This window comes from Sarcophilus harrisii, chromosome 1 (assembly GCF_902635505.1).
Source record: "Sarcophilus harrisii chromosome 1, mSarHar1.11, whole genome shotgun sequence".
NCBI lineage: Eukaryota > Metazoa > Chordata > Mammalia > Dasyuromorphia > Dasyuridae > Sarcophilus > Sarcophilus harrisii.
The window spans coordinates 584537726-584564339 of NC_045426.1; the positions used below are offsets into that span (position 1 = coordinate 584537726).

Sequence of the window (26614 nt, forward strand, 5' to 3'; positions counted from 1 at the left end):
GCACTCTCTGTTCATCAATAGCATATCAAAACCCTTTTCTTTTTTCCTCATGTAATTATTTCATTTATAAATTGCTAAATTACTTATCACTGTACACCAAGATAAGGTCAAAATGAGTTCATGATGTAGGCATAAAGAATGAGATTATAAATTAGAAGCATATAGGATAGTTTACCTCTCAGACCTGTGGAGGAAGAAGGAATTTGTGACCAAAGAAGAACTAGAGGTCATTATTGATCACAAAATAGAAAATTTTGATTATATTAAGTTAAAAAGGGATTGTACAAACAAAACCTATGCAGACAAGATTAGAAGGAAAGCAATAAATTAGGAAAACATTTTTACAGTCAAAGGTTTTGATAAAGGCCTCATTTCCAAAATATATAGAGAATTGACTCAAATTTATAAGAAATTATGCCATTCTCCAGTTGATAAATGGTCAAAGGATATGAGCAAACAATTTTCAGATGAAGAAATTGAAACTATTTCTAGTCATCAGAGAAATGCAAATTAAAACAACTCTGAGATACCACTACACACCTGTCAGACTGGCTAGAATGACAGGGAAAGATAATGTGGAATGTTGAAGGGGATGAGGGAAAACTGGCATGATACATTGTTGGTGGAATTGTGAACACATCCAGCCATTCTGGAGAGCAATTTGGAACTATGCTCAAAAAGTTATCAAACTGTGCATACCCTTTGATCCAGCAGTGTTTCTACTGGGCTTATATCCCAAAGAGATACTAAAGAAGGGAAAGGGACCCACATGTATAAGAATGTTTGTGGCAGCCCTGTTTGTAGTGGCCAGAAACTGGAAAATGAATGGATGCCCATCAATTGGAGAATGGTCGAGTAAATTGTGGTATATGAATATTATGGAATATTATTGTCCTGTAAGAAATGACCAGCAGGATGATTTCAGAAAGGCCTAGAGAGACTTACATGAACTGATGCTGAGTGAAATGAGCAGGATCAGAAGATCATTATATACTTCAACAATAATACTATATGATGATCAAGTCTCATGGACATGACCACCTTCAGCAATGAGATGATCCAAACCAGTTCCAAATGTCCAGTAATGAAGAGAAGTAGCTGCACCCAGAAAGACAACTATGGAAAACGAGTGTGGACCACAACATAGCATCCACTCTTTCTGTTATTGTTTGCTTGCATTTTTGTTTTCCTTCTCAGGTTTTTCTACCTTCTTTCTAGATCCAATCTGTCTTGAGCAGCAAGATAACTGTATAAATATGTGTACATATATTGTATTTAATATATACTTTAACATTTAACATGTATTGGACTACCTGCTGTCTAGGAGAGGGAGTGGAGGGAAGGAGGGGAAAAGTTGGAACAGAATGTCAATGTTGAAAAACTACCCATGCATATGTTTTGTAAATAAAAAACTATAATAAAAAAAAGAAAAAAAAGCAAATTGCTAAGTTCTAAACAGAAATAAATTTCTAAATGTCTAATAATTCTTTTTAGTTAGTTTGCTTGTTTATTTTTTTCTAGTTTATTTTGTTTTGTAAATGGTATTTTATTTTTTCCAATGATATGTAAAGATAGTTTTCAACATTCATTTTTATAAAGTTTTGAGTTTCAAATTTTTTTTCTTTCTCTTCCCCTCCCCAAGACAACAAACAATCTGATACAGGCTATACATGTGCAATCATGAAAATATGTTTGCACATTAGTCATGTTGTGAAAGAAAAAACAGAACAAAAGGTAAAAATCACACATACAAAAAAGTGAAAATATGCTTCAATCTCCATTCACATTCCATAGCTTTTTCTCTGGATATGGATAGCATCATGAGTCCCTTGGAATTGTCTTGGATCATTGTATTGCTGAGAAGAGCTAAATCTATCATAGTTGAACACTGCACAATGTTATTGGTGCTGTGTATAATGTTCTCCTGGTTCTACTCATCTCACTGAACACCAATTAATGCAACTGTTTCCAGGTTTTTCTGAAATCCACTTGCTTATCATTTCTTAGAGTACAACAATATTCCATTATATTCATATACCACAACTTGTTCAGCCATTCCTCAATTGATAGGTATCCTCCTAATTTCCAATTTTTTGCCACCACAAAAAGAGCTGTTACATACATTTTTGCACATGTGGGTCCTTTCCCCATTTTTATTATCTCTTTGGAACACAGACCTAGTAGTATTATTGCTGGATCAAAGGTCAAAGCCCACTTCTTATATTCAATCACAATTCCTATGGCACCAGTTATATAATGCACAAAACAATTGAAACTGGCCTTTTCTTTGTTGTTTGATAATGATTGAAAACTTATTATTAAGCCTGAGAAGCAAGAGAATGTGCTTTTGCAAAGTCATGTGGAAAAGAAAATAGGTTTAGGTGACCTTTGGTGTATATATGTGTGACAAAAGGCACTTCTTACCAGAAAGTGATTATAAAGATTCGAGGTTGTGAATAAAAGGGTACTTATTAAAATGTAAATACAAAATCCTTAAAATCATAAAGGTTGTTATAGAATTTAGTGTTTGTATTAGGAAGGGATTCTGGTGAATTTTGAATAAGGGATATATAGATATATATATCCCTTATTCAAAAATGTGTGTGTGTGTGTACATAGGCTCTGGATCTATGCTGCATGGAATTAAAGGTATACAGATGGCCTGCTGTTTTTAAAATGAGTAGAGATATGAAAATGTGAGCAGTACTTTCAGAGAATTAAAGGGCAGATAAAAGAGAGGGAATCCAAGATAATGACTCAAAATGCTAGGTCACAATATTTTGATTAAAACAGGGCAGTTGAGTGACAACTCAACTAGATAGAGTACAGGGTTTGGAGTCAGGAAAGCCTTAATTCAGATCCAGATTCAGACACTTAATATCTGTGACCCTGGACAAGTCACTTAACCTTATTTTCTTATCTGTAAAATGAGCTAGAGAAAGAAATGGCAAACTACTCCAATTACTTTGCTAAGAAAACTCCAGATGGGCTCACAAAGAGTTAGACACAACTGAAATGACTAAACAATAACACTAGTTAAAACAAAAGGGTAGAATCTAATCAGTGGAACAAATGGAATATACAATATGCTAAAATAAGCAAATACTATAATAACACAATATTTGAAAAACCTAAAAATCTCTGTTACTGGAATAAGGACTCACTATTTGACAAAAACTGCTAGGGAAACTGAAAAGTAATTTAGCAGAAATTTAATATAGGCTATCATCTTACACCATGTGCTAAGATAAACTCCAAATGGACACATGAGTTAAACATAAAAAATGACATCATAAGCAAATTGGAGGTACAAGGAAGAAGTTACCTTCACATTTATAGAAAGGGGAAGACTTTATGACTAAGAGAATTATAGGGTCACAGAAAATAAACTGCGTAATTTTTGTGGTATGTAATTGAGAAGTTTTTATACAAACAAATCTAAGGAGGTTAAAATTAGAAGGGAAATAGGTATTTGGGACAAAAATCTTTGTAGTAAATTTCTCTGCTTTATATCCAAGATATATAAGGAATCAATTAAGATTTATACCTAAAAATCATTCCCTGATAGTCAAAGGCACTTTTCAAAGGAAGAAATCTAAGGTATCAATAACCAAGTGAAAAAAGCTACTTTAAACCACTGATAATTAAAGAAATACAAATGAGAGCAAAAAAGAGCTTTTATCTCATAGCTATCATGTTGGGAAAGAAAAAAAAGAGATAAATGCAATGCTGGTAGAACTGTGAATTAGTCCAACAATTCTAGAAAGCAATTTGAAATTCTGCCCAAAATGTTGCTTTTGACCCACTATACTCTAAAGAGATCAGAGAAAGAGGAAAAGGATCTGCAAGAACAAAAATACTTATAGCATTTTTTAATGTTAACTCCATGCACAATAAACTGTCACATATGAACATGATGAAATATTATTGTGCCATAACAAATGTCAAAATGAATAGTTTCTCTGAAAATGGGAAGACACAGAGTTAAGTGAGCAGAAGTAGGAGAATCAATTTTCACAGTGAAAATAATATAGAAAAACACAAGCTCAAAGTTGGCATAGAGATAGAATGAGAAGACAGGGTGAGAGAATAAGACCCAAAACCCCATGTCCAAAATGCAACAAGGGTTTCCACTGGGCCTCTGAATGTAGATTGACTCAGGGAAATGAGAGGCAGGACCCAGCTTCAGGGCCCAGGCAAAAAACACTTGGGGCATGATGGCAGCCAATATTATACCCAGAGAATCTTTAGAACTTCAGTACTGTGATATCATCAATCAGCTGAGAAACAATCAGATGGGAGAAAGGGATTACAATTGGGGAGAATGCAGGTTTTTTAACCCGACAGAAGGGTAGAGTCTAGTGCGAGCACTTCCAATGTAATTACCAGATGATGAGGAGAGATCCAGAAAGTGGTGAATAGAAGGGACCACATAGGTTAACTGCTTGGGAGAAAGGGTTTGCTTGTATCTCTACAGATGGAGAAGGAATATTCGCCTTGTCCATCAGAGAGAGACAGAAAAAAAAAAAAAAAAAGAAAAACAACCTCAAAACAAAGGAAAAGACTTAAGAAACATCTGACACTGAAAGAGCATGTCTGATAATGAAACTGTTACAGAACTTCAGAAGTAGCAGGAATCATTGAATTCCCTGACACATGAAGTAATGGACAATAGATTGGTTTTGGACTATTTCTAGGACTTATGGACATGTATAATTCCTCATATTGATTCATGTTGTTTGTTACATCACTGCTAGCCTGTGCTATATTGCTAAGTGCTTGTGTAATACCTCCCATGTTGATGGATTTATGTATACCTGTTTCAAGTGAGACCCTTCAGAAACCCGCTAACAAAATCTGGTTTGACTCCCCATTTCCCTTTGTTGTTTTCATCTCCCTTTTCTGAGAAGTCAGGGAGGGCATGACCACCTATGTTCTAAAACAAAAGAAAGTGGGAGATGTAAAGGGCAGGAACTTTGGAGAAATATACTTAAGCCTCAGTATGATTGATTTAAACAAGGTGTTAACTCAGTGGAATTGCTAAGACAAAGGTTATCTAGTTTGCATGTGAGTTCTCTTGTTCAATATGATTGATTTAATCTTACAACAAATAATGGTTCCCTAGTGATATAATGATTGGCTTGGACTCAGTATGATGAATGGATTTAATTGTAATAGAATATATAAACTGGAGCTCAAGCTCAAGGACTTAGAGAGAGAGATTCTATCTTCATCAGCCTCGTGGTGGCTCTCCTGCTTCCCCAACTGAGACCAAGGCCCGTCTGAAAGGTTTGCAGAAAGCTAGCCAAGCCCCAGGCAAGGAGATAGACTGTGAAGGAGACAATAAAGACTTTGGACTTTATCCCCAGCAGTAGTGATTATTCTGCTGAAGGAAGGCTGGTTCTAAGACCTCCAGAAAGCTAAACTAGAAGATTACAGATCCCATCTTTCTTCTGTACAATATTGTCTACCTTTTTTTTTCACTAATACATTTCTTCAATGGCATCTTGTATTTTAGTTTGCGTTCTTTGTTTATAAAGTTCTGTAGCCTCCTCATACTCACAATGTACCTTCCCACTACTCATAAGTCATGCTCATTTTTAATCCTCCAGAGGCTATTTTGTTACATGATTCATTAACATACAACACAATTTGTAGGATGCTGAGGTTTAAAAGAGAAGCCTTTGTTTTGGGGAAGAAGCTCGAGGTTATTAAAAGAACTTTACAGTTTCCCAATGGCAATACAGCATATTCTTTTCCTCGTGTTCAATTCTGGATTTACCACATTGTCTATTTATAGTGTGTAATTATCTTAAGATAATTATCTGTATCCTGCTATCTCATCTAATATTGTGCTTTTAATATGTTTTATTTTCCTTGTCTATCTAATTGAATTGGTTTTGCAAAACCTTCATCTTCCCTCCTCTGAACTAAGGCAAAAGGTATGTGTCCACAGCCATCAGTTAGGGATGACAGTACCATCTCAGTTTCCTGAATGGCTAAGCAGAGCTAGGATGAGTAAGAGGCATGAAATCTCAGGATGAGAGAACTAGAGAAAAGATATGATTACTAATTCTCTCATACCTGTGAGTTTCCCTCACATATATTCCCTTGAGTCTTTATTATCTGGACCCATAAAAGGAGATTTTTTTGTTTGTTTGTTTGTTTGTTTTGTTTTTTTGGGTTTTTTAGCAAATAAGAAAATGTAAGTGTAACATTAACTCTATAATATAATCATCACAGTAGGGGAAGGAGACAGAGTTCAATTCATTTCAGAAGAATTATTTTCCTATTTTGTGGGTATGACCAATATTAACCATTGATGTAGTGCTTCAATTGCCAGCTCTGCTACTTACTATCTGGGTGCATTTGGGCAAGTCATTTTACTCCTTTAGGGTTTACTTACCTCATCAATAAAATGAGGGAGTTGAACAACTGGGCTACTTTGATGTCTCTTCTAACTTTAATCCTACGAAGATCCACAATTACACATTTATATCCTAATAGCAGAGCTATCCAAAATCTGAACAGGTAACTTTTAGAGCCCTTTAAGTGAAGATTCGTTGACCACTTTTCAAGAATATTGGAAAGGAAGTTTTTGCTTAGTGATTGGATGAGATGATTCTATGATAATTTTCTTTAATGGCTAATATAAAATTAAATTTACTTTTTGCTTTACAAATGGACTTACTGTAGAAATTCTTTTAGTAGATTCATGCACTCACAGTTTTTAGAAGTAAAATGGACCTTAGAAATTACTTAGTTCCTTCCCCCCCAAAAATGGATTTGTCCACTTTTCAGAAATACATTTGTGCAAGATTCGTCAATGTGTAGAGATACTCGCAGTGGATAGAGCACCAGCCCTCAAGTCAGGATGACCTGAGTTCAAATCTGGTCTCATACACTGAACATTTCCTAGCTGTGTGACCCTGGGCAAGTCCCAATTACCTCAGGGGGAAAAGAAAAAAGTATGGAGATACCAGCACTAAGAGGCCCGGTGTCTCTTATTTGGGTCAAATGTTGGTAATAAGTGAACAATAGTTTGGGTGTTTGATGTTTAATGAAGTATGATTATCTCACTCTTTCCAGGGCAGCTTGATGGCAATGGATGACTATACTGAAGTTGATTATTGAGAGAAATGGTTATTAATAGACAATGATTTGGGGAGATCCTCCCCATTTTCTATAGTCCTCATTTCAAAGTTCAGTCTCTTGAAGGAAACTGAATTAACTCTCTTCAATCTTGCATGGAATTGAATGCCATTGTGTTCTACTCAGATACAAGTGGAGATAAATATTTTTATTAGATTGCCCCTAGTTGGGAGTAATTTAGAAGTAAATGACATAATCAAAGAACATTAGAATAAGTCTAGCTCTTCATTGTAATATTCATTCTCTCATTAATCATTAATCAGAGTTGATTACTACCCTCAGAAACACCCCTTCCAAAGGCAGATAAGCTATGATCCCACTGCCATGATGGTCTTTGGCAATCATGAGTGGTATGACTTCTTTTATATTACATTATTAATAAAATGACTAGTTACCCAGAAATTATGTCTCTTGAACTTTTTAGATATCATACTATTTTGCCCTCTGCAGTGAGTCATTATAACTCTGTTAATACTGTTCAACTGGGATTCTAGTTCAATAATAATGGAGAGTTATAGCAATGTTTTCATTTTCTGTTACTAAGTTATTATCCATATCCCATTGTTTAATAGTGGGTCTATCCTCATGGCTTTGGCCTTGGCCTTCTTTTCTTATTTTGTGATCTAATTAGCTCTCATAGATTCAATAATAATTTCTATGCAAATGGCTCCCAGTTATATATATATATATACATATATACATATATTTATATCCTCCAGCTTTAGTCTCTCTCCCTCTTGAGATCTGGTCGCATATCCCCAATTTTCCTACTGGATAATTTCTCCTTGATATCCTGTAGACATCCCAAACTCAATAATTCTAAAGCAAAACTCATTAATTTTCCTCCAAACCCACTGTTCTACCAAACTTCTCCATATATGCAAAAAGAACTGTTTTTTCCAGTTATTCTTGTTCATAGCATGATTCCTCATGCCCCCTTGCTTTCCCTATCCCACCAGTTGTCTCATAGATTCTACCTTCACATTTCTCATGTCTCCATCTACTCTTTTCTAGTTGTAAGAGTTCAGACTTCCATCATCATTCTTTGACTGGACTATTCCAATAGCCTCTCAATTATTCTCCATGAATCAAGTCACTCTTCCCTCAAATCCATCCAATACACATCTGTCCAGGGGATAATCCTGAAGCCCAGGTCTGGCCATATGACTCCTCGGCTCAAGATATTGTGATAGCTTACTGTTGCCTCTAAGATCAAATACAAATTTCTCAGCTTGGTATTTAACCTCCCTCACAATCTTTGCTCCAGTCTACTTTTCCAAACTAATTTGCAGTATTCTCCTTCATAAATTCTTTGGTTTATCCAAACAAGTCTATTAATTATCCCTAGTATATGATATTTCATCTGTTCTCTCTATGCATTTGAACAAGCTTTTTCCTATTCCTGGAATATATTCACTTTCTCTTAGAATCTCTAATTTCTTTCTTTTATTTCCCCTAAGCAATTTAATTGTTAATTTGCCATTTGATCAGTTAATTAAAAATGCTAAATGATTAAAAAGCTATATTCCTAAGGAAAAATTTATCTATAGCCTCAAAATAGTTAAATTTAATTCAATTAAGGGTTGGCTTTTAAAACAACATTTTGTAGTACCAGGATGAAAAGGAAACAGAATTTCTGTTTCCATTCTTAAGAATGGTAAAAATGTTCAATAAATTTAAAAGTTTTTAAGGTAAAGCAAAATTCAAGTTTTTCAATCATATTGTGAAAGCCTAATGTGTTGATTTGTTTTTTGAGTTTTGATGAGTGTAATTTTTTCAGCTTTGTTGATCGACTTCTCTGTCTCTTGTTTGATTCCACCAGGCTTATTAAATATAGCCATCCTATCTACTAAAATCTTCTGCCAAGATATCTGAGATCCTCACCAAAGAGGATCTCAAATTTCCACTTATATTTCTTTTAAATTTTTTTATATGTTTTGATCACTGCTTGAGCATCCTCTGGAGTTTTAAAGCTAGGATGGCACTCTGTAACTCTTTCTAACATATCAACATAAACAATTTCAGATATCATTGTCAAGGTTGCCTGGAGATGTTCACAATCAATCTACTCACAAACTGGGGTCCCATTATGTTAACCTCCTCAGGAGGATGACAGAATCCAATATTTGCATGTTTGTTTGTTTATTCCAAGATCTGTGTTCATCTGTTCGAAATTCTTAGGCTTTATTTAGGATTTTTTTTAAAAAAGAAGACATACTAATTTTCTGCAGAGTCAAATACTCTTTTTTCAATTCCATCCATTCACTCTTGGGTAGTATTCTGAATAATTTGACTTTCTACCCATTTTGCCTATGGTTCTTCTTCTTCATTCTTATTGATCTGTCTTCTATATCTCCAGCATCTTTCTCCTCTGCAGTAGAAACTTCTAAGGTCTTATAATCCTTTGGCATTTCAGTTTTTGAATGTTCTTTAACATTTCTTCCATCAAAGAGCTTTTCTTAACTTTTAAACTTGATATCAATAATGTATCTATATCTCCAGAATTATTTCTCTTCCTCTTTCCTCCTCTGACTTCTTAAAGTAAACCCAACACTTGTGATCCTTCCTTTTTTCTTCTTCTTACAAGGTGGCCTTTGGATATCTGAACTACCCACTTTTGAGACCTCCAGTGTTGTCCTGTGCCATTTAGGCTTGTTTAAGTATTTTAAATGTTCAATAGTGTTTGCAGTTGTTTCCTTGGAACATTTTTTTTTATTTATGCTGCCTGAATTTTAAAATTTAAATTTTAACATTTTAAGTAAATTTTTATTTTATTTTTATGTAATGAACTTTACAAACTCCAATGCATTACATAAATGTCAGTTATTGCTGTCATTTTCTTTTCCATTTTTTTGATAGGGTTCAGCTAGAAATAAAAGAAATCCCTACCCTGCTATTGCTTCTATTATATTTGATATCCTTCAGAGTATTGTGCAAAAAGATAAAATTATTGCCTTTGAAAAATAAGATTACCAAGCTGTAACTTCATTTTCTTAAAATTAAAACATTTTTGGGATTACTTCAATATTGGGTAGTATGACATGTATCTCATCTTTTCCCCACATGAATTTAATTTCTTCTATCAGATATATATATTTTGAAAGTTTTTTACTTCATATAGTTTGCAGATTATCATTATTGTATATGGTAATACATATTAAAAGTGTTCTTAAATTTTTATGGCTCAATGCTATGTACAAGTGACTGTGGGCAATGGTAAAAATGTTCCAGATTCAGTGCAATGTATGTTTTGGATTCTCAAGGATATTTGGAGATTAAGTTGTTTATAAAGGAGAATGATTCTGCAATATGATTCTTGCTATATGACTCTGTCTTTCTTTATATTCAGTAGATGCCAAATGTCTTCCCCTTTATTCTATGATCCTCATCAACCAATACATTTGGTCTGCTTAAAGATAGCTCTTTAATAATTTCTGATGGGAATGATCTGATCTTGAATCACCATTATGACTTCCTCTATTGCTATAAATAAATAAATTATTGACACCTCTTTTTGGGCAGTAAGCAAGAAAGGCTTCAAATATAGGAAATAAACACACATACACATATATACATACATACCCACCCAAATGTAATGTACTGCAAATTAATTGCAATTAATTTGTTTTTTGAGTCTTGGTCAATCTAATTTTTTCAGTTTTGTTTTCTTTGACCTTTTCCTTGCATGTTCTACTCTTTATAGTAAGTACTCACTAATTTATTTTTATCAGGGTACAAAATTCATTATAGACAGTAAATAAACAAGGCTTAAAGAAAGAAGATAATGACATTTATTGCTATGTAACAATGACATAGGGAAGTGAGAATGGAGAAAGGATAACTGCATCATATCCCCCACGTGGCAAATAGAATACTACTTCTTAAGTGAATCTGACAAGGCTCCAATGCTTATAATTAGATTCATCCTAGGGTAGCAGAATCCTTCCTTGCCATCCTTTCATTACTAATACATTTCTGCTCTACCTCTTTCTCCTCTCCTAGGAGAGCAAAAAATCCCAGGCTTCCCTTGTCCCATAAGTCATGATTTAGACTAAAAATTCCATATGAAAAAAATCTATATTTTTGTCAGCAATCCCTTTGCTGATGAGGAGCAACATTCCCACTGAATAAGATGAATTCTCTCAAGACAGTTGTGAAAATCAAGTAAAGCTTCATCTCCTTCAGAGTTGGAGTAGGCCTGAAGGTTCTTGAGCACTGACTCAAGGGCTTGCCTAAATGCCCTTACTGCTATCCTCCCATGACATCACTTTCTCCCTACTTCCGTCAAATATGGGCAGCTATGTACTTATTGGTCAAGTTCAAGTTCTTGGGTAATTCCCACATTTAGACTGTGAAACCCTCAGCCAATGACAATGATGGTCAGTGCTGAGAGGGGTGTTTGTCTTAGGGACTATTTAAAGTGTAAAACCTGTCCTAAAAAGTGCCTCCTCCTTTCCACTGTTTGCTCTATGGGAGGGACGCCCACTTCTTGTGAGAATGTACAATAAACTTTGCTTTGCTCCTAGACATCTCTCCAGCTTTTTTTATTAAATGGTGACCCCTCACCATTTCTGAGCCACACAGTTTTGGGGGCTTGTCTGGGATCACATGACTTGGTGAGTAGGCGAACTCTTGGGTGCTAGCGGGGTGGCCCAAAACTGATTTAGGCAGCCTGCCAATGTCCAAAAGCTTCTCCTTACTCCTTTACTACTTTTACCCCTTACTATTTTAATTCAATTAACCCCACCCAGGCCCCACAAAGGGCCATTTGCTTCACTAAGGAAGGAATCAGAACAAATTCAAAGGGATATCTAAAATTACCCTCTTCTAGAGCCCAAGACCCCAAGCTCTAAATTGTCCTAAATTGTATCCCTTAAGAGAAGTTCCCTTGGCTCAGAAAGGTATAGGATATGTGAATGATTCCCCTGAGCACCACAGAAGTCAGGACCCTTTAAGAAGGAAATGAGGCCCTTTAATAGAAAATCCCACTGGGCTAGCAGAGCAATTTGATCAATTTCTGGGCCCTAATCTTTTTACTTGGGGAGAACTTAAGTCTTTTTTGAATTTTCTCCTCTCACAAGAGGAGAGGGGGCTAATTAAAGGAGCAGCTATGAAGGAGTGAGACAGGAGACACCCTCCAGCAGCAGGAATAGTCCCAGCTGACCAGAAATACCCTTTAGTAGATCTGAATTGGGATCACAATAGTTCCACACATCAGGGAAGTATAAGGGATCTTAGGGAACTGATGATTAGGGAAATTTGAAATGCAATGCCAAAGGCACAGAACATGAAAAAGGCCTTTGGGGTGACTCAGGGGAAGGATGAGTCACCAGCTGAATATCTGAATAGACTAAAAGCTAGCATGAGGAAGTTCTCTGGGTTTGACTCTGATGACCCAGGAGTAGATGATACTTTGAAATTGCACTTTGTGACCAGTGCATGGATAAATATCAGTAGGAAATTACAGAAAGTAGAAGGATGGAATAATAGGAGTCTTTCCAATTTATTGGAGGAGGTCACCAATATGTATGCTATAAGGGATGATGAGAAACAAAAGCACAAAGCCAAAATTTTAGTCCAGATGGTACAGGGAATTGCAAGGAATGCAGAAAAGCCAATAGGACAAAGCCCCAAGAAAAGGAGACAGAGATATTCAGGAAAGAACAGAAGGCTTGCTATCCCTGCCAGCAAAAAGCCTTTGAGATGTAGGGGATGTCAAAATGCCCATATACTAAAAGACTGCCCCCAGCAGAGGATGAAACAGCAGATATGTTCCCTTGTTGAGCTTGATGAAGATTAGGGGAGTCAGGAGTTTCTTGAAAGACTCCCACCTGGAACCCTGGGTAAATTTAAAGGTGGTACTCCACCAGGATACTCTTGTGTTCTTAGTAGACACAGGGCATTGAGATCTTCAGTGACCTGTTTGTCTTCAGTGACCTGATGGGGTTAAATTAAATAAGGAGACCCTGGTGATTTCTGAGGTTAAAAGAGAAAATTTTCTTATATCTATGACCATGGCCTGTAAAATTAAATGGGAAATTTATATGGAAACATTGGGTTGATTTCTGCTCATTCCAGAAGCGGGAGTAAACTTGCTGGGCAAAGATGTAATAACTAAACTAGAAATTGTGCTGATTCCACACAGACCCAGCATATACCCCAGTAGAATGGCACTAAAAAGAGTAGACTAGGATAAACTCTGAGTTTGGGCAGGACCTGACAATCCAGGCAGAGCAGACATAGTCCAGATAAAAAAAATCACATTGAAAGATCCTAGGGAGGTGGTAAGAGTCAATCAATACCCAATTTCACTAGAAGGAAGGAGAGGTTTATAGCCTGTGATACAAGGCTTATTGAGAAATGGACTAATAGAACCCTGCATTTCAACTTTCAACACACCCATATGTAGAAGGTCACAGTCCGTGGGGAAACTCTGGGTGAGGTATAAGAGCCTTCAGCCCAAAGGGAACCTGCTGACAATGTCTGGTTCAGCTCCCCATCTCCCCCTAAGGACACTCAGCCTTCCTGAGAAGTCAGGGGGCAGTGACAGCCTGTGTTCTGATTGAAGCAGAGTGATACCAAGAGGCAAACTACGTACAACAGCAAGTTGTTTATATGGTTCCATGTGCACAGTGTTGTTTTTGTTGCATTATATAAAGGAGAAAGTCCTTGAAATAAACGGACCCCATTTTCCCACCATCCTAGGGAGTCTCACCAGATCACTTCTCCATTAGGAAGGTATATTTTAATCACCCCAGTGTGGGGGCTCTAGAAAGAAAAGGCACATTTTGTTTCCCCAGCTTGGGGGCTCAAGAAAGCGGGACACAACACCCATACTTCACATCAAGAAGAAGGATGGGAAATACAGCTTAGTTCAGGGTCTAAGGGAGATTAACAAAATCCTGCTAGCTTCCCACCTTGTGGTTCTGGACCCATATACCATCCTGAGCCAGATTCCTAGTAGTGCAGAATGGTTCAATGTATTGGATCTGAAGGCTGCATTGTGGAGCTGCCCTTTAGAGGAGAGTAGCAGAAACCTCTTTGCCTTCCAATGGGAAGATCCAGAGACTGGAAGGAAGCAGCAAATGAGGTGGTGCCTCTTGCCCCAAGGCTATACTGAGTCCCCGAATTTGTTTCATTGAATCCTTGAAAATTGCATGGGAGATTTCCAACCAGTAATGAGAACTTGGGTGTTAGAGTATATAGATGATCTACTAGTAGGGGGGGATAAAAGAGAACACACCAGTATTTGTACTATTGATCTATTAAATTTCCTGGGAGGATTGGGATTTAGAGTATCAAAAGAGAAATTGCAGGAATACAATTAAATGCCTTAAATCAAGTGCTGAAGTTATTGAGGGACCAAGATGGGAACATATACACCAATTTGAAATGTGCCTGGAGTGTGGACATATATTTGGAAAATTTGGAAAGAACAAGGGTTTGTAAAGGGTTTGTAAATAGTAAGGGTAAAGAACCGGTCCATCATACACTAGTCAGAGAGGTACTAGAAACCATTTTGCTCCCAGAAATGTAGCAGTAATACATGTAAAGGGACATCAGATGGGAAACTCTTTTGAGGCAGGGGGAAATAGATCAGCAGATGAGGAGGCCAAGGGAACTGGAGACCAGGAGATTTCTCATATAATGGCCTTGATACCTACACTTTCCCCTAGTCTGCCCTCTCCCAGTTTTACCCAGAAGGAAAAAGAGAAGGCCACAACTCTTGGAGCAGTTGGGAACTCGGAAAGACGATGGCTCTTACCTGATGGCAGAGAGGTACTGACCAAAGCAAGTATGAGGCAGGTCCTTCAGCAACTGCACCAGGGCAGTCACTGGGATGTCCAAAACCTGTGTGATGCTGTGCTGACAAGCTATGTTTCCCCTGGCCTATGTACTATGGCCTGACAACTGGTGGATGGCTGTCTCGTTTGTCAAAGGACTAACAAGGCTGCTCGATGCCAGATCCCAAAAGGGGGATGAGCTCCGGGAATCAGACCATTCTAAAGCATCCAGGTGGACTTCACTGAGCTGCCACTAGTGGGTCGCTTCAAATACTTGCTGGTCATAGTGGACCATCTGACCTCATGGGAGAAGGCATTCCCCTCAGCCTGATAGTAAGTAAGGTCTTATTAGAACAAATTGTTCCCAGATATGGAGAGTGGAGAGGGTAGACTCAGGGAACACATTTTTGGCCCAAGTATTACAGAATCTGATTGGGGCCTTAGAAATTGCTTGGGATCTCCATACCCCTTGGCATCCTCCTTCTTCTGGGAAAGTAGAAAGGATGAATCAAGAAATAAGATGACAACTGACTAAATTATCTTTAGAGACCCCCACTACCTTGGACTAAATGTCTTCCTCTTGCTGTGGTCAGAATCAGAAGCAAGCCACATAGAGATAGAGGGCTTTCATCTTGTGAATTATTGTATGGTCATCCTTTCCAGGCTTGTCCTATGGGAAACTGGGACCCTATCTTAGAGACAAAGGATTTATTTAAGAGATATGTTAAATCATTGGTACAACATTTACAAGAACTACAACAAAAGGGTTAATATCTCAGACTCCTCTTCTGGGTTTCCCTGTTCATAGAATTCAGGTTGGAGATTGGGTATTGATCCAATCTTGGAAGGATGAATAGTTGACTCCATGCTGGGATAGACCCTACCAGGTGATACTGACCATGGACACTGCAATTTGAACCCAGGAACAATATGGACCCACCATACAAAACAAAAGGGCCTGTGGTACCACCTTTATCAGAGTGGGAAGTTGAAGATAAGGGAGACCCAAAATTACATTTGAGGAGGGGGCCTCCACTGAAGGGAACACAATCTCTGAATCCAGTGCATTGTAATTGTCTATGTATCATTCTTCTTATTAGTTTTTTAATTACATTGGGCCTCTTTGCCTGTTTGGGAGCTGATATATTTTCCCCTAGGAGTTTCACCTTAACCTCACAGTGTATTCACTTACCTCTGAATTGGACAGGGATCTGTTTTATTGGATTAATAAAGCCAAATTTTTTTCTTTCTTCCTGAACAGGCAGACAAATCTTTAGGGATTCAGTTGTACAATGACTTGGGAAGAGGGAAATGGAATTTAGATACCTCTATTACCCAGACTGGAGATGCAAATGGTGGGGTGACACCTAGCCCCCAGAAAGAATAATTAATGAGTATGGGCCAACCACCTAGGCTCAAGATGGAAGCTGGGAATATAGAACCTCAATATATATGTAGGATATTTAGACTTCAAGCAGTTGCAGAGATCATCACCAATCAGACAACTGAGGCACTAGATCTTTGGCTGACCAAGCTACTCAAACCAGAGAAGGCATTTTACAACATAGACTTGTGCTGGACTATTTGTTGGCTGCAGAAGGGGGGATTTGTGCAAAACTAAAATTATCAACGTTGTATAAGGAACATTAGAAAATTTGCTGTTCCTTTACAGACTTGGACCTCACCATTCAGTACTTCTGGGTAGTCCTGGTCTGGGGGAAGCAACTTCTTTGGTTTGACCTAACAGAGCTTAGTGGTGTTATATTACTCCCTACCTGCATACCTTGTTAGATCCGACTGGTAACTAGAATAGTCCAAAACTCATTACCCAGAATGATCAAGTTGGAAGGGAAAATCAAAGGGTCTGTTAATTTGATGGTGTTAAAAGGACAAGGGTGGGAGCCAGTGGCCCAAGAAGACTGACAGGAGACAGAAGGATATGAAGAATTCGATAGGAAATGTGAAGTTATGTTACAAAAATTTGAAGAGATCTCAGTGTATAAATAAGAGGGGGGACTGAACAAGACAGTGAGATATCTCAAGACAGTTGTGAAAATCAAGTAAGGCTTCATCACCTTCCGAGTTGGAGTAGGCCTTGAAGGTCCTTGAGCATTGACTGAAAGGCATTCCTAAGTCCCCTTCCTGCTATCCTCCCATGATATAATTTTCTCCCCACTTCAATCAAATATGGGCAACTATATATTTATTAGCCAAGTTCAATTTTCTGGGTAGTTCCTGTGTTTAGAATGTAAGACCCTCAGCCAAGGAAGGTCTTATTATTTTATATATCACCTGCACTGAGAATAGCCTCCATCATTGCTAAATGTCTTCTTCCTTTCAGTGGTTTTCTGTCTTGTCCAGTTTTCTGCCCAGAGTCAAATAGCTGATAATTGTCCTTAGCCATATTTGAATTCAGATCTTCCTAAATCCAGGTCCAAAATTTATCTTTTACTGCTGCTTCTAGCCACCAAGAATTCTGGGCTCTTAGCAGGTGCCATAAAATAAACCTGCATCACTTGCTTTCTGGTCTTCCATATTAAACAAATCATGACGATAGTTTGGAACAGAGTCATCCTCCCACCCTATCGTATTCCATCCTATTTCTCTGAGTTTTAGAAATAACTATATCAATATCATTTCTGGGTCTGTATCCCAAAGAAATCATAAAAGAGGGGAAAAAACCCACATGTGAAAAATATTTTGCAGCAGTACTTTTTGTGTTGACAAAGATTGGAAAATTACTGGATGCCCATCAAATGGGGAATGGAATATTATTGTTCTATTAAAAATGATGAAAATGAAAGGTCTGGAAAGATTGACATGAACTAAGGCTGAGCAAAACAAGCAGAACCAGCAAAACACTGTATACAGCAACAGCAAGATTGTGCAATGATCCAACTATAACAAATTTGATTCTTCTCAGCAGTTTAGCAATCCAAATAATCCCAATAAACTTTGGATGGAAAATACCATCTGCATCCAGAGAAAGATTATGGAGACTGAATTTAAATCAACACATTCTGTATTCATTTTTTTTCTTTATTTTGTTTTTTTTCTCTTGTGGTTTTTCCCTTTTGTTCTGATTTTTCTCTCCCAATATGATCCATCAAGAAATAGGTTTAAAAAAAAAAAAAAAGAATGTCATAGAACTATTTCAAATAATAAAGGTAACAATTGTTACCAGCCTTGTTTTACCACTAATTTTACTAGAAAAAGCTCTAGGATTTCTCCATTATGGATAATGCTAGCTCTTGATTAAGATAATATTGGCATATTAAGGAAAGATCCATTTATTCTTATCTTTTTCATGGTTTTAACATGTTTTCCTTTGTCTGTTGTTATAATTATATTGTTGCTAATTTTATTATTAGTTGTCTATTATTTCTAATGTTAATAAACATAATTCAGCCTTGCATTTGCAGTACAAATTCAACCAAATCATAACAAACATTATTTTGTCTATGTTACTTTAGGTTCTTTGCCAATATATTATAATAAATATTTTTGTATCAATAAAAAAATGAATGTACATGTGTAACCAAAAAAAGGTTTTTTACATGTAAATAAAATTAAAATTAAAATTAAAAAAGTAACTGCATCATACTGATGCAGGTGCTAGTCCATTAAGTGATATCCTCAGAGTTCACTCTGTCAGTGTTGCAAGATTCCTAATAGATCTTCACAATGGCATACATCCTTCAACTTTGCTTTGCTATCCCTTCCCTAAATGTGTAAAAAATTGGTTTGACTTTGAGAAGGGTAATTTGTATTAATGTTATTGCTATTCTGAAGCAAAAAAAAAAAAAAAAAAAAAAAAAAAAGAGGAGGGTTACTTAGAGAGGAGAAAAAGACTGTTTAGCTATATTTTCCAGGAAATAAAAAAAAAAAAGTTATTCTTTGATTAAAGATTATATAATAACCAGGATAAATGTATTCTATCAAAACATATGTATACTAAGTTATCAATATAAGACATTCTGAGAAGAAAATGCAAAAAAGAAATTAATCTGTTTCCTCTAATAAAAATAAGCTTTAATGTTGCAGTAAAAAAACATTCAATAAAAAGAAACTGAGGCATAAAAATCCAAGTAAAATCTATTTATTGGCAAGGTTAGCAAATTCCAATAATAAAGGTCAGCGGTCTCTCAATAAACAAAGACATACTTTACAGTCATAGCCACCTTTTATACAGTTTGTTATATAAACTTTTTATATAAAGTGTAACTGGTGCCAATTAAACTCGGATTATTATTGGTCCATAACTATGCTGACTTACAAGTAGGGGGGCACGGTCTTCTAGAATCTATACTAACAAGGAAAACACAGAGTTGAACATTTACAAAATCCCCAACCAGATTATCCTAATCCCTTCCTTTTATCAGAGACTCAATTCTAGAAAAATAAATCTCCTGACCAGTTTAAGTCATCCTCCATCCATCTTCTTCCTTTCCCTCAACAGGAAGATTCAGTTTCAGTTGCGTTCATAATCTCCTTCAAAATCTTTTACAAACTTCCTCACCAAGGTGTATACAAAATAAATGCAAATCAAAGTCCTAGAAGTTGGGTACAATGATTACTAAAACTCTTAATCAGTTAGCAATCAATAACCAATTTCACAAGTCAAGTGTAAAATTAGTAGGCAAGACTTCTAAATTTCACAGAAATACGTGGATCTTTTTCTAATTCTGTATTTTAAAAACTGAAAATGTTAAGTCAAAATTCCAGCAATTTAATTGGTATAGATGACAAAAAATTATATTCCCTTCATGCCATAGTAGATAGCATCATGGGTTTCTGTCATTAAAGAAAAAATATTACACAATGGAAATCCTTCTGATGAACAGCCTCTGCAAACTTACCTAGGATGGTCCTCAGATGTTTAGTGCAATTAGTCTGACATTAAACTTAAAACTGAAACTTCTTTTTAGTTCCGTAGGACCTAATCCAATTCAATCCAACAAGTTTTTGTTAAGTGTCTGCTATGAGTAGGGTACTAGGAATACAAATCCTCCCCCCTAAAAAACAAACAAACAAACCACACACCTTACCTCCAGGTGCTTACATTCTCTATTGGGTGAGATTGAGCTCACCCCTCCCAGTCTTGAAGAATTTAAGCACATTTTTACTCTATTATATGAGGGATGCTAGTGGAGGAAATAAAATCATGATCGTTTTGACATATTTATAAAAATATGAAATAATAAAACCTTGTCCTTAATATTTTTTCTGTTTTTAAGTATAGAATTTATGGTCATTGCACAGAGATATATTATAGTTAATACTGCAATGTAGTTTTATTGCATTATTTATATAATCCAACTATCCCATTTGCTTATTAAATTATAAAAGCAGTAAAGATAATAAAAAAGAAAAACATCCTATGTAGAAATAGTTTTCTCTACCTGGCATGTATTTTCCTGTTTACCAATTTTCCATTGCATCACTATCACTGGGGAAAATAGCATTAAAAAAAGGATTAAGTTTGAACAAACAAGACAGCAATGAAAGAAATTGTGAGGTTACAAAATAATTATGATCTCGGGTGGAGAATAAGGAGGCCCCCAGCTTTTAATTCCATTTTCATGGAAGCGCTCCCTAGTGAGAAAAAGATGTTCAGTTGTTACATGATAAAGGAAAGGTTGTTTGAAAGTGTTTTGCAGGTCATCATGAAGTTCCTAGAATCATGTTTTAAAATAGAGCAGAAACAAACAGTAAGAGTTAAAGAATCTCCTGGATTGATAGCAAGAAGCTATCATGACAATTAATGCAAAAATGAGTTGCTAGAATAGAAAAATGTGATGAAAAATCCAAAATAAAAGAATATAAGTCTATAGCATTGGGGGAGAATATACCACTCCAACTTAATCCAATTCAATCCAGTATAATCTCTACCATCTTCCAGGCAGTGATAATAGATAGGTAATAGATAATAGAACAATAGATAATAGATAGATAATAGATAATAGAACAAAAGGCAGTCCTTACCTTCAGATTATGATTATATGGTGATATTCATAAGGTCAAATGTAAAGACAGGAGGGATCTCACTGATCAACTAGTCCAACCCTTTGCCGGAGGTAACAAAGGCTCAATTTAAACTCAAATTCCACAGTTAGCAGTCCTCAAGGAGCTCATTCCACCCAAGGACTACTGCACCCAGTAAACACCAACTGCTTCAAAATACTAGGGACATGAGGAGCTTGCAGAATAGTCTCTGTGTTTGCATATACAAAAAGGGATGATATATCTTTGACTTTCAGAAGTTTAATGGAACCTGAACTCAATGGGGTGAGCTTTCCTGTTCTCTCCAGAATAATCCTTGACCATTGATGAATTGGAAGATCTATCCAATAGATTGGAGTTTTTCCTCTTGATCTTTTAATAAAAGTCTCTCAGGCTTTCAAGTTATATGAAAATATTGTAAAATTTTACATTAAATTACATTACATTGCATTAAAACTTATAAACATTTCTCATATTCTTAATCCAAAGGAATGAAAATTCACTTTGAAAAGCCCAATTTCAGGGGCAAGATGAGACAATTAAATTGTTAACCTATCAGACATTTTTGTAGTAAGTCAATATTTATGATACTCTTAGAAAAGAGGTACTGAAAGATTGCCTGTCAATTGGGGAATGGATGATACACATTGGTTTACATGAATGCAATGGATTATTACTGTTTTTGAGAAATGATGAATGTAAGGAAAAAGAAGAAGCACATGGGTAAATTTATTTGAATTGATACAAACTAAAATAAGAAGAAATAAGAAAAGTACAATAGCTACAACAATGGAAATGAAGAAAAACAATAGCAATGCTATGAAATGATAGTGACCAACCATGGCCCCCCAAGAAAAGGTACCTCTGCCTTTTTCTTTTCATAGATGGGGGGCAGAACACTGCATCAAATTTTGTTGCCATGCTGATTCATTTTGCTTAACTACTTTTTTTTTGCCTTTCCTTTTTTATTCTTTGCTAATTAGGATTGTTCCTTGGATAGATATATATTAAGAAATAAAGTCATGTTAAAATAAAAGATATCAAATACATTTTTTTTTAAATTGGAGTGCTGAATTTACTGGGGGGAGAAGGGGAGAAGACCACTTGAGAAGGCTCTTTTAAAATGGAGGTGGCACAAAGCAAAGCAGATTTTTTAGAGTATTAGCAATTTCACTAGTCTATGATATTTAAACTTAATTCTTCTACATCTGGCTTGGCTGTTCTCCTCCCCTGGCAGTGTCCATGCCCTAAGAATCTGCTGGCTGCTGGTCCTCCCTCCAGACTCTTGCCAGGCTGGTTTGCCTGGCATCCAGAGCAGCTCAGTCTATTTGTTAATTAACCAGTCTGTAACTTGACCCTATGATTTAAAAATAGCTTCAAAATGGGACCAGCCTAGTCTCAGAATCTTCCAGGGCATAGCCTCATGTATTTAGTACCACTGAAAAAACAACTGCTTAAGTGGAACTAAACTTTTTATAACCCCTACCAGCACTTTCTGCTTGCTGGGATTTATTGGAAAAATTTTCAGAGCTCTTCTTAGGACCATGTTTAGGCAAAGGACAGTCCATTTTAACTATTAGGTCCAGTCCTCCCCTCCTGCCTTCTCTCCCAGTTCCCTACCTCCCTCAACTTGTGAGCCTTTAATAGGGTTGTTCTGGTAAACGTTCAACAATTGGCTTTCTGAAGAAAAAAAAAAGTACTTTTAAGTTAAACCTATATTACCAGTATTTTCTCCATCACTTTTTTGAGTCTACACAATCACCACAATATAAATCAAACCCTGATTTGTATGCTTAGCAGATTTCTGCAGTGTAGATGCTCATACTGAAAATGTAAGTCTGCTCTTTTCAGTTAGCAGCTGTCTCCAGCACACCCCTGACCCTAAGCTTCTGGTGGGGGGCAGTGATGATGTCAAGTCCAGATGTACTTCTGCTAGCAGAGTGTGAGCAGCACCCCCTCCACCACGTGGGAGAATTCCAAAGTCCCCCGCTCTTAATCTGTGGGTGGTCCCAGAGCAGAGAGAAAGCCCCAGCCCCACTGCTGCCAGCCAGCTCTTGCAGGGAGATTTGGAAGCACATGAAGGAAACCACAGGCCTCCCCACCTGCCCACTTGCCTGGGGACCCCATTTACTTTTTTCCCTCCTCCTACCCCACACTTTCTCTCACCCAGGGCCCCATTAAGGTCAGGGGCTCTGCAGGAAGCTCCTGCCTCTTGGTGGCAGGAAGGGGGCTGCTAGCCCTGTGGAGATCTGGTTTCTCCCTGCCCCTAGTCCAATGAGACAGTCATCTTTGGCAAGAGACATCTGGCAGGTCTCTGCTTGTTGGAACAGGCCTGGGGACTCTCAGCTGCCACCTCCCACATTCAGGGGAAGTAGGGGCAGAAATGGTGTGTGGTTAACTAGAAAATGGGAACTAAGCAGAGGAAAAGAAACTCGAAGCAGTTGTTTTGTGGGAGCAACCCACCACAAAGAAATAATGCCTAAATTTTTCTCCCTGAGAACTCCAGTCTGGCTCCAGGCTGTTCCTCTCCTTCCCTCCTCCTCCTTTCCAAGTTTAAATATATAACTCCTCCCCAATTTCACCTCAATAGACCATGTGGAGAAGACTCTTACCTGCAGACTGAAAATTTTTTCTCCTTAAATTTTCCTGGTTTGAATTTCTTTGCCCCCTAAATTCTACTTTGTATTTTTTTTTAACCTGTGGACATATTATATCACCCAGTAGAATGAGAACTCTTTACAAGCAGAGATGTTTGGGGTTTTTTGTTTTCATTCCATCTTTGTGTTTCCAGCACAGTGTCTTATATACAGAATGCATTTAATAGTGACTGCTAGAATTTATCTTGAATGATCTTGTATTGAAAGCAAAGACTTTCTGAATTTATTTTTATATTCCTAACACATTATTAAACTCTTGTGAGACTCTTAAAGTGTTTGTTGAACTGTGTTCAGTGGTTTTCCTCATCATCTTACTAGCTCTGGGGCTCCTTAGGGACACAGGCTTCAAGTATTTCACCTAAAGAGTCTACTCATTATGCAGCAAATCTTTCTTAATATCACATCAAAAGCATCTTGTCCTGTCCCTCAGGACTTTACTCCTGGTCCTACTTCATCATATTGAATGCAGTAAACTGAGTGAAGATCTTTCATGGGAATGTGACTCTGAACTATACCCTAATTGTGACTTGAGACTTTGCAAGAACAAGTTGAGCTACAGTTGAAAAGTTGCAGGTATTTAATTGTCTTGGATGAAGCTTTCTCCTTCTGTTTCCCCCCCATGTTTTAATTAGCATTTAAATACTTCTTTTAAAAGCAATAGTAATTCAGGTAACAATTCTCACATCCAAGAATATCTGCTTGTTTTCTAAGGAAATTTAAATTAAGAGTTTGTTATTTACTAATATTATTTTGATTCTGGGATAGATTTCCATGTTTAGGGTATAAGCCAGACAATGGGAGAAAAAAAAGTGGGGGGAAAGTGGGGAGAGGTTTCTGCATTCAGGATCTATTTAATCTTGTGTTTTGCAGTTTGTGCTTTCCATTCCTCCACTGACACCTTGTCTGTTAGGAGTTACCTTTTCTCATGAGTAATAAATCCCTTTTTCCTTTTTTTTTTTTCAACTTGAGAACCTCTGGTTTTTAATTTGGGTAAGGGTCCCTGTCCCACATAATATGCAGCTGTTATTTGTCCTTTGATTTTGAAGTGCATCAATGACAGATAATGTCTTGACTTGCTCATGAATTAAGCGAAGCAGAATTTCATAAAGTCCTCAGTTTCACTCTCTCTTCCAAGGTCATAGGTATCCAGTGGCAGGACAAAAGCTGGGATGACTGACCATGTTTTGGGATGCAGTGGATGACCGCCTCTAAGCACTCCTCCAAAGTCCTTGCTTCAGCTGAATTCATGGACTAATGTCAAAATTATTCTCATCCACCCATTCCACAGGGGGATGTCTCCCCATGCATGATGGTGCAGGGAATAGAGCAATGGGCTTGGAGTCAGAAAGACCCCTTTTCCTGAGTTCAAATCTGACCTCACCACTTATCTGTGTGACTTAGCAAATCACTGAGCCTGTCTGGTTCAGTTTTTTCCACCAATAAAATGAGCTAGAGAGGAAATGGCAAACTGCTCCAGTTTTTTTGCCAAGAAAACCTCAAATGGAGTCACAAAGAGTCAGACATGACTGAGCAACAGACGCTGCTCTCTTAATGTGTTATGCTTCAGATGTTACATTTTGGAGATAATGTCTTACCCCAAAGGAGTGAATCTGATGGTGCAAATTTTAGTTACCTCTATTAGCAAGCAGGTCAGAGATATTTTGGAGACTTGGAGTAACCTTGAAACAATGTTCTAAAACTTTGGTATTCGTATATATTTACCTGTGCCTAAAGCCTAAACCACCTGGGTGAGTTTGAAGGAGATAACAGTTCCTGGTTTCCCTCTTTGGCAAATACTGCCCTGGTTGATAAAGAGGAGACAATTTTGTTTGCAGATTTTAAGGAAAAAATTGTGACAAGAAACTGGGAACTGAGTGGATGCCCATCAATTGGAGAATGGCTGAATAAGTTATGGTCTATGAATGTTATATGCATATCATATATACTATATGATCAATTCTGACAGACATGGCTCTCTTCAACAGTGGGATGATTCGGAGCAGCTAGGTGGTACAGTAATAGAGCACCTGCCCTGAAGTCAGGAGGACCTGAGATCAAATCTTAACACTTCCTAGCTGTGTGACCCTGGGCAAGTCACTTAACCTCAATTCCCTCAGCCAAAAAAAGAAAGAAAAAAGATATGATTCAGGCCAGTTCCAAAAATCTTGTGATGAAAAGAGCCATCTACATCCAGAGAGAGGACTGTGGAGACTGAGTATGGACCACAACAAAACATTTTCACTTCTTTTGTTGTTGTTTGCTTGTGTTTTATTTTCTTCCTCATTTTTTTTCCCTTTTTGATCTTATTCTTCTTGTGCAGGGAGATAATTGTACAAATCCATATGCCTAATAATAATAATAATATTACTTATTGCACATCTCAAACAGGTTTGTGTCTTGCTTTCAAAATATAAACCATTATAAAAAAAAAAAGTTTTTAGTACCGAGAAGCCTAAAATAATAAAGCTTTTTGAAAGAAGTGTGAATTTCTTTCCCAAGCACTAGGCACATTGTGAACTTGCAGAGATGATGCTGCAAAAACAGAAAAAAGTCAAAGGCTGGAATTATCATGTTCCTAACCCCATTTTTTTCCAGAAGTCCTGAGCTTTTTACATTGTAAATTTTGCATAGCACTTTTTTTTAGAAGGAATGCATATGGTGCAATATAGCAGAACTGTCTAAGCATTTCTGATCTGATTTATATGTAGATGGCTAGACGGCACAGTAGATAAAACAGTGGGCTTAGAATCAGGAAGATTCATCTTCTCAAGTTCAGATCTGGCCTCAAACATTTGCTAGCTCTGTGCAAGTCACTTCATTCTATTTGCCTCAATTTCCTCATCTGTGAAATGAGAGAAGGAAATAGGAAACCAGCTTCTGTATCTTTTCTGTTTTGCTATCAAGCTATCATACTATATCTGTTCTCAAGAAGGAATGGCAGCTAAGTGGTACAGAGGTTACTGGGTAATTGCAAAATGGGACAATAATAGCACCTATCCCCTAGCATTGCTGAGAGCA

The 26614-nt window shown here is 37.0% G+C and overlaps 1 pseudogene; it reads right to left on the reverse strand.

The window, feature by feature from the left end:
* Positions 1 to 8864: 8864 nt before the first annotated feature.
* Positions 8865 to 26614, reverse strand: part of LOC105749365 — a 72076-nt pseudogene continuing 54326 nt past the window's right edge.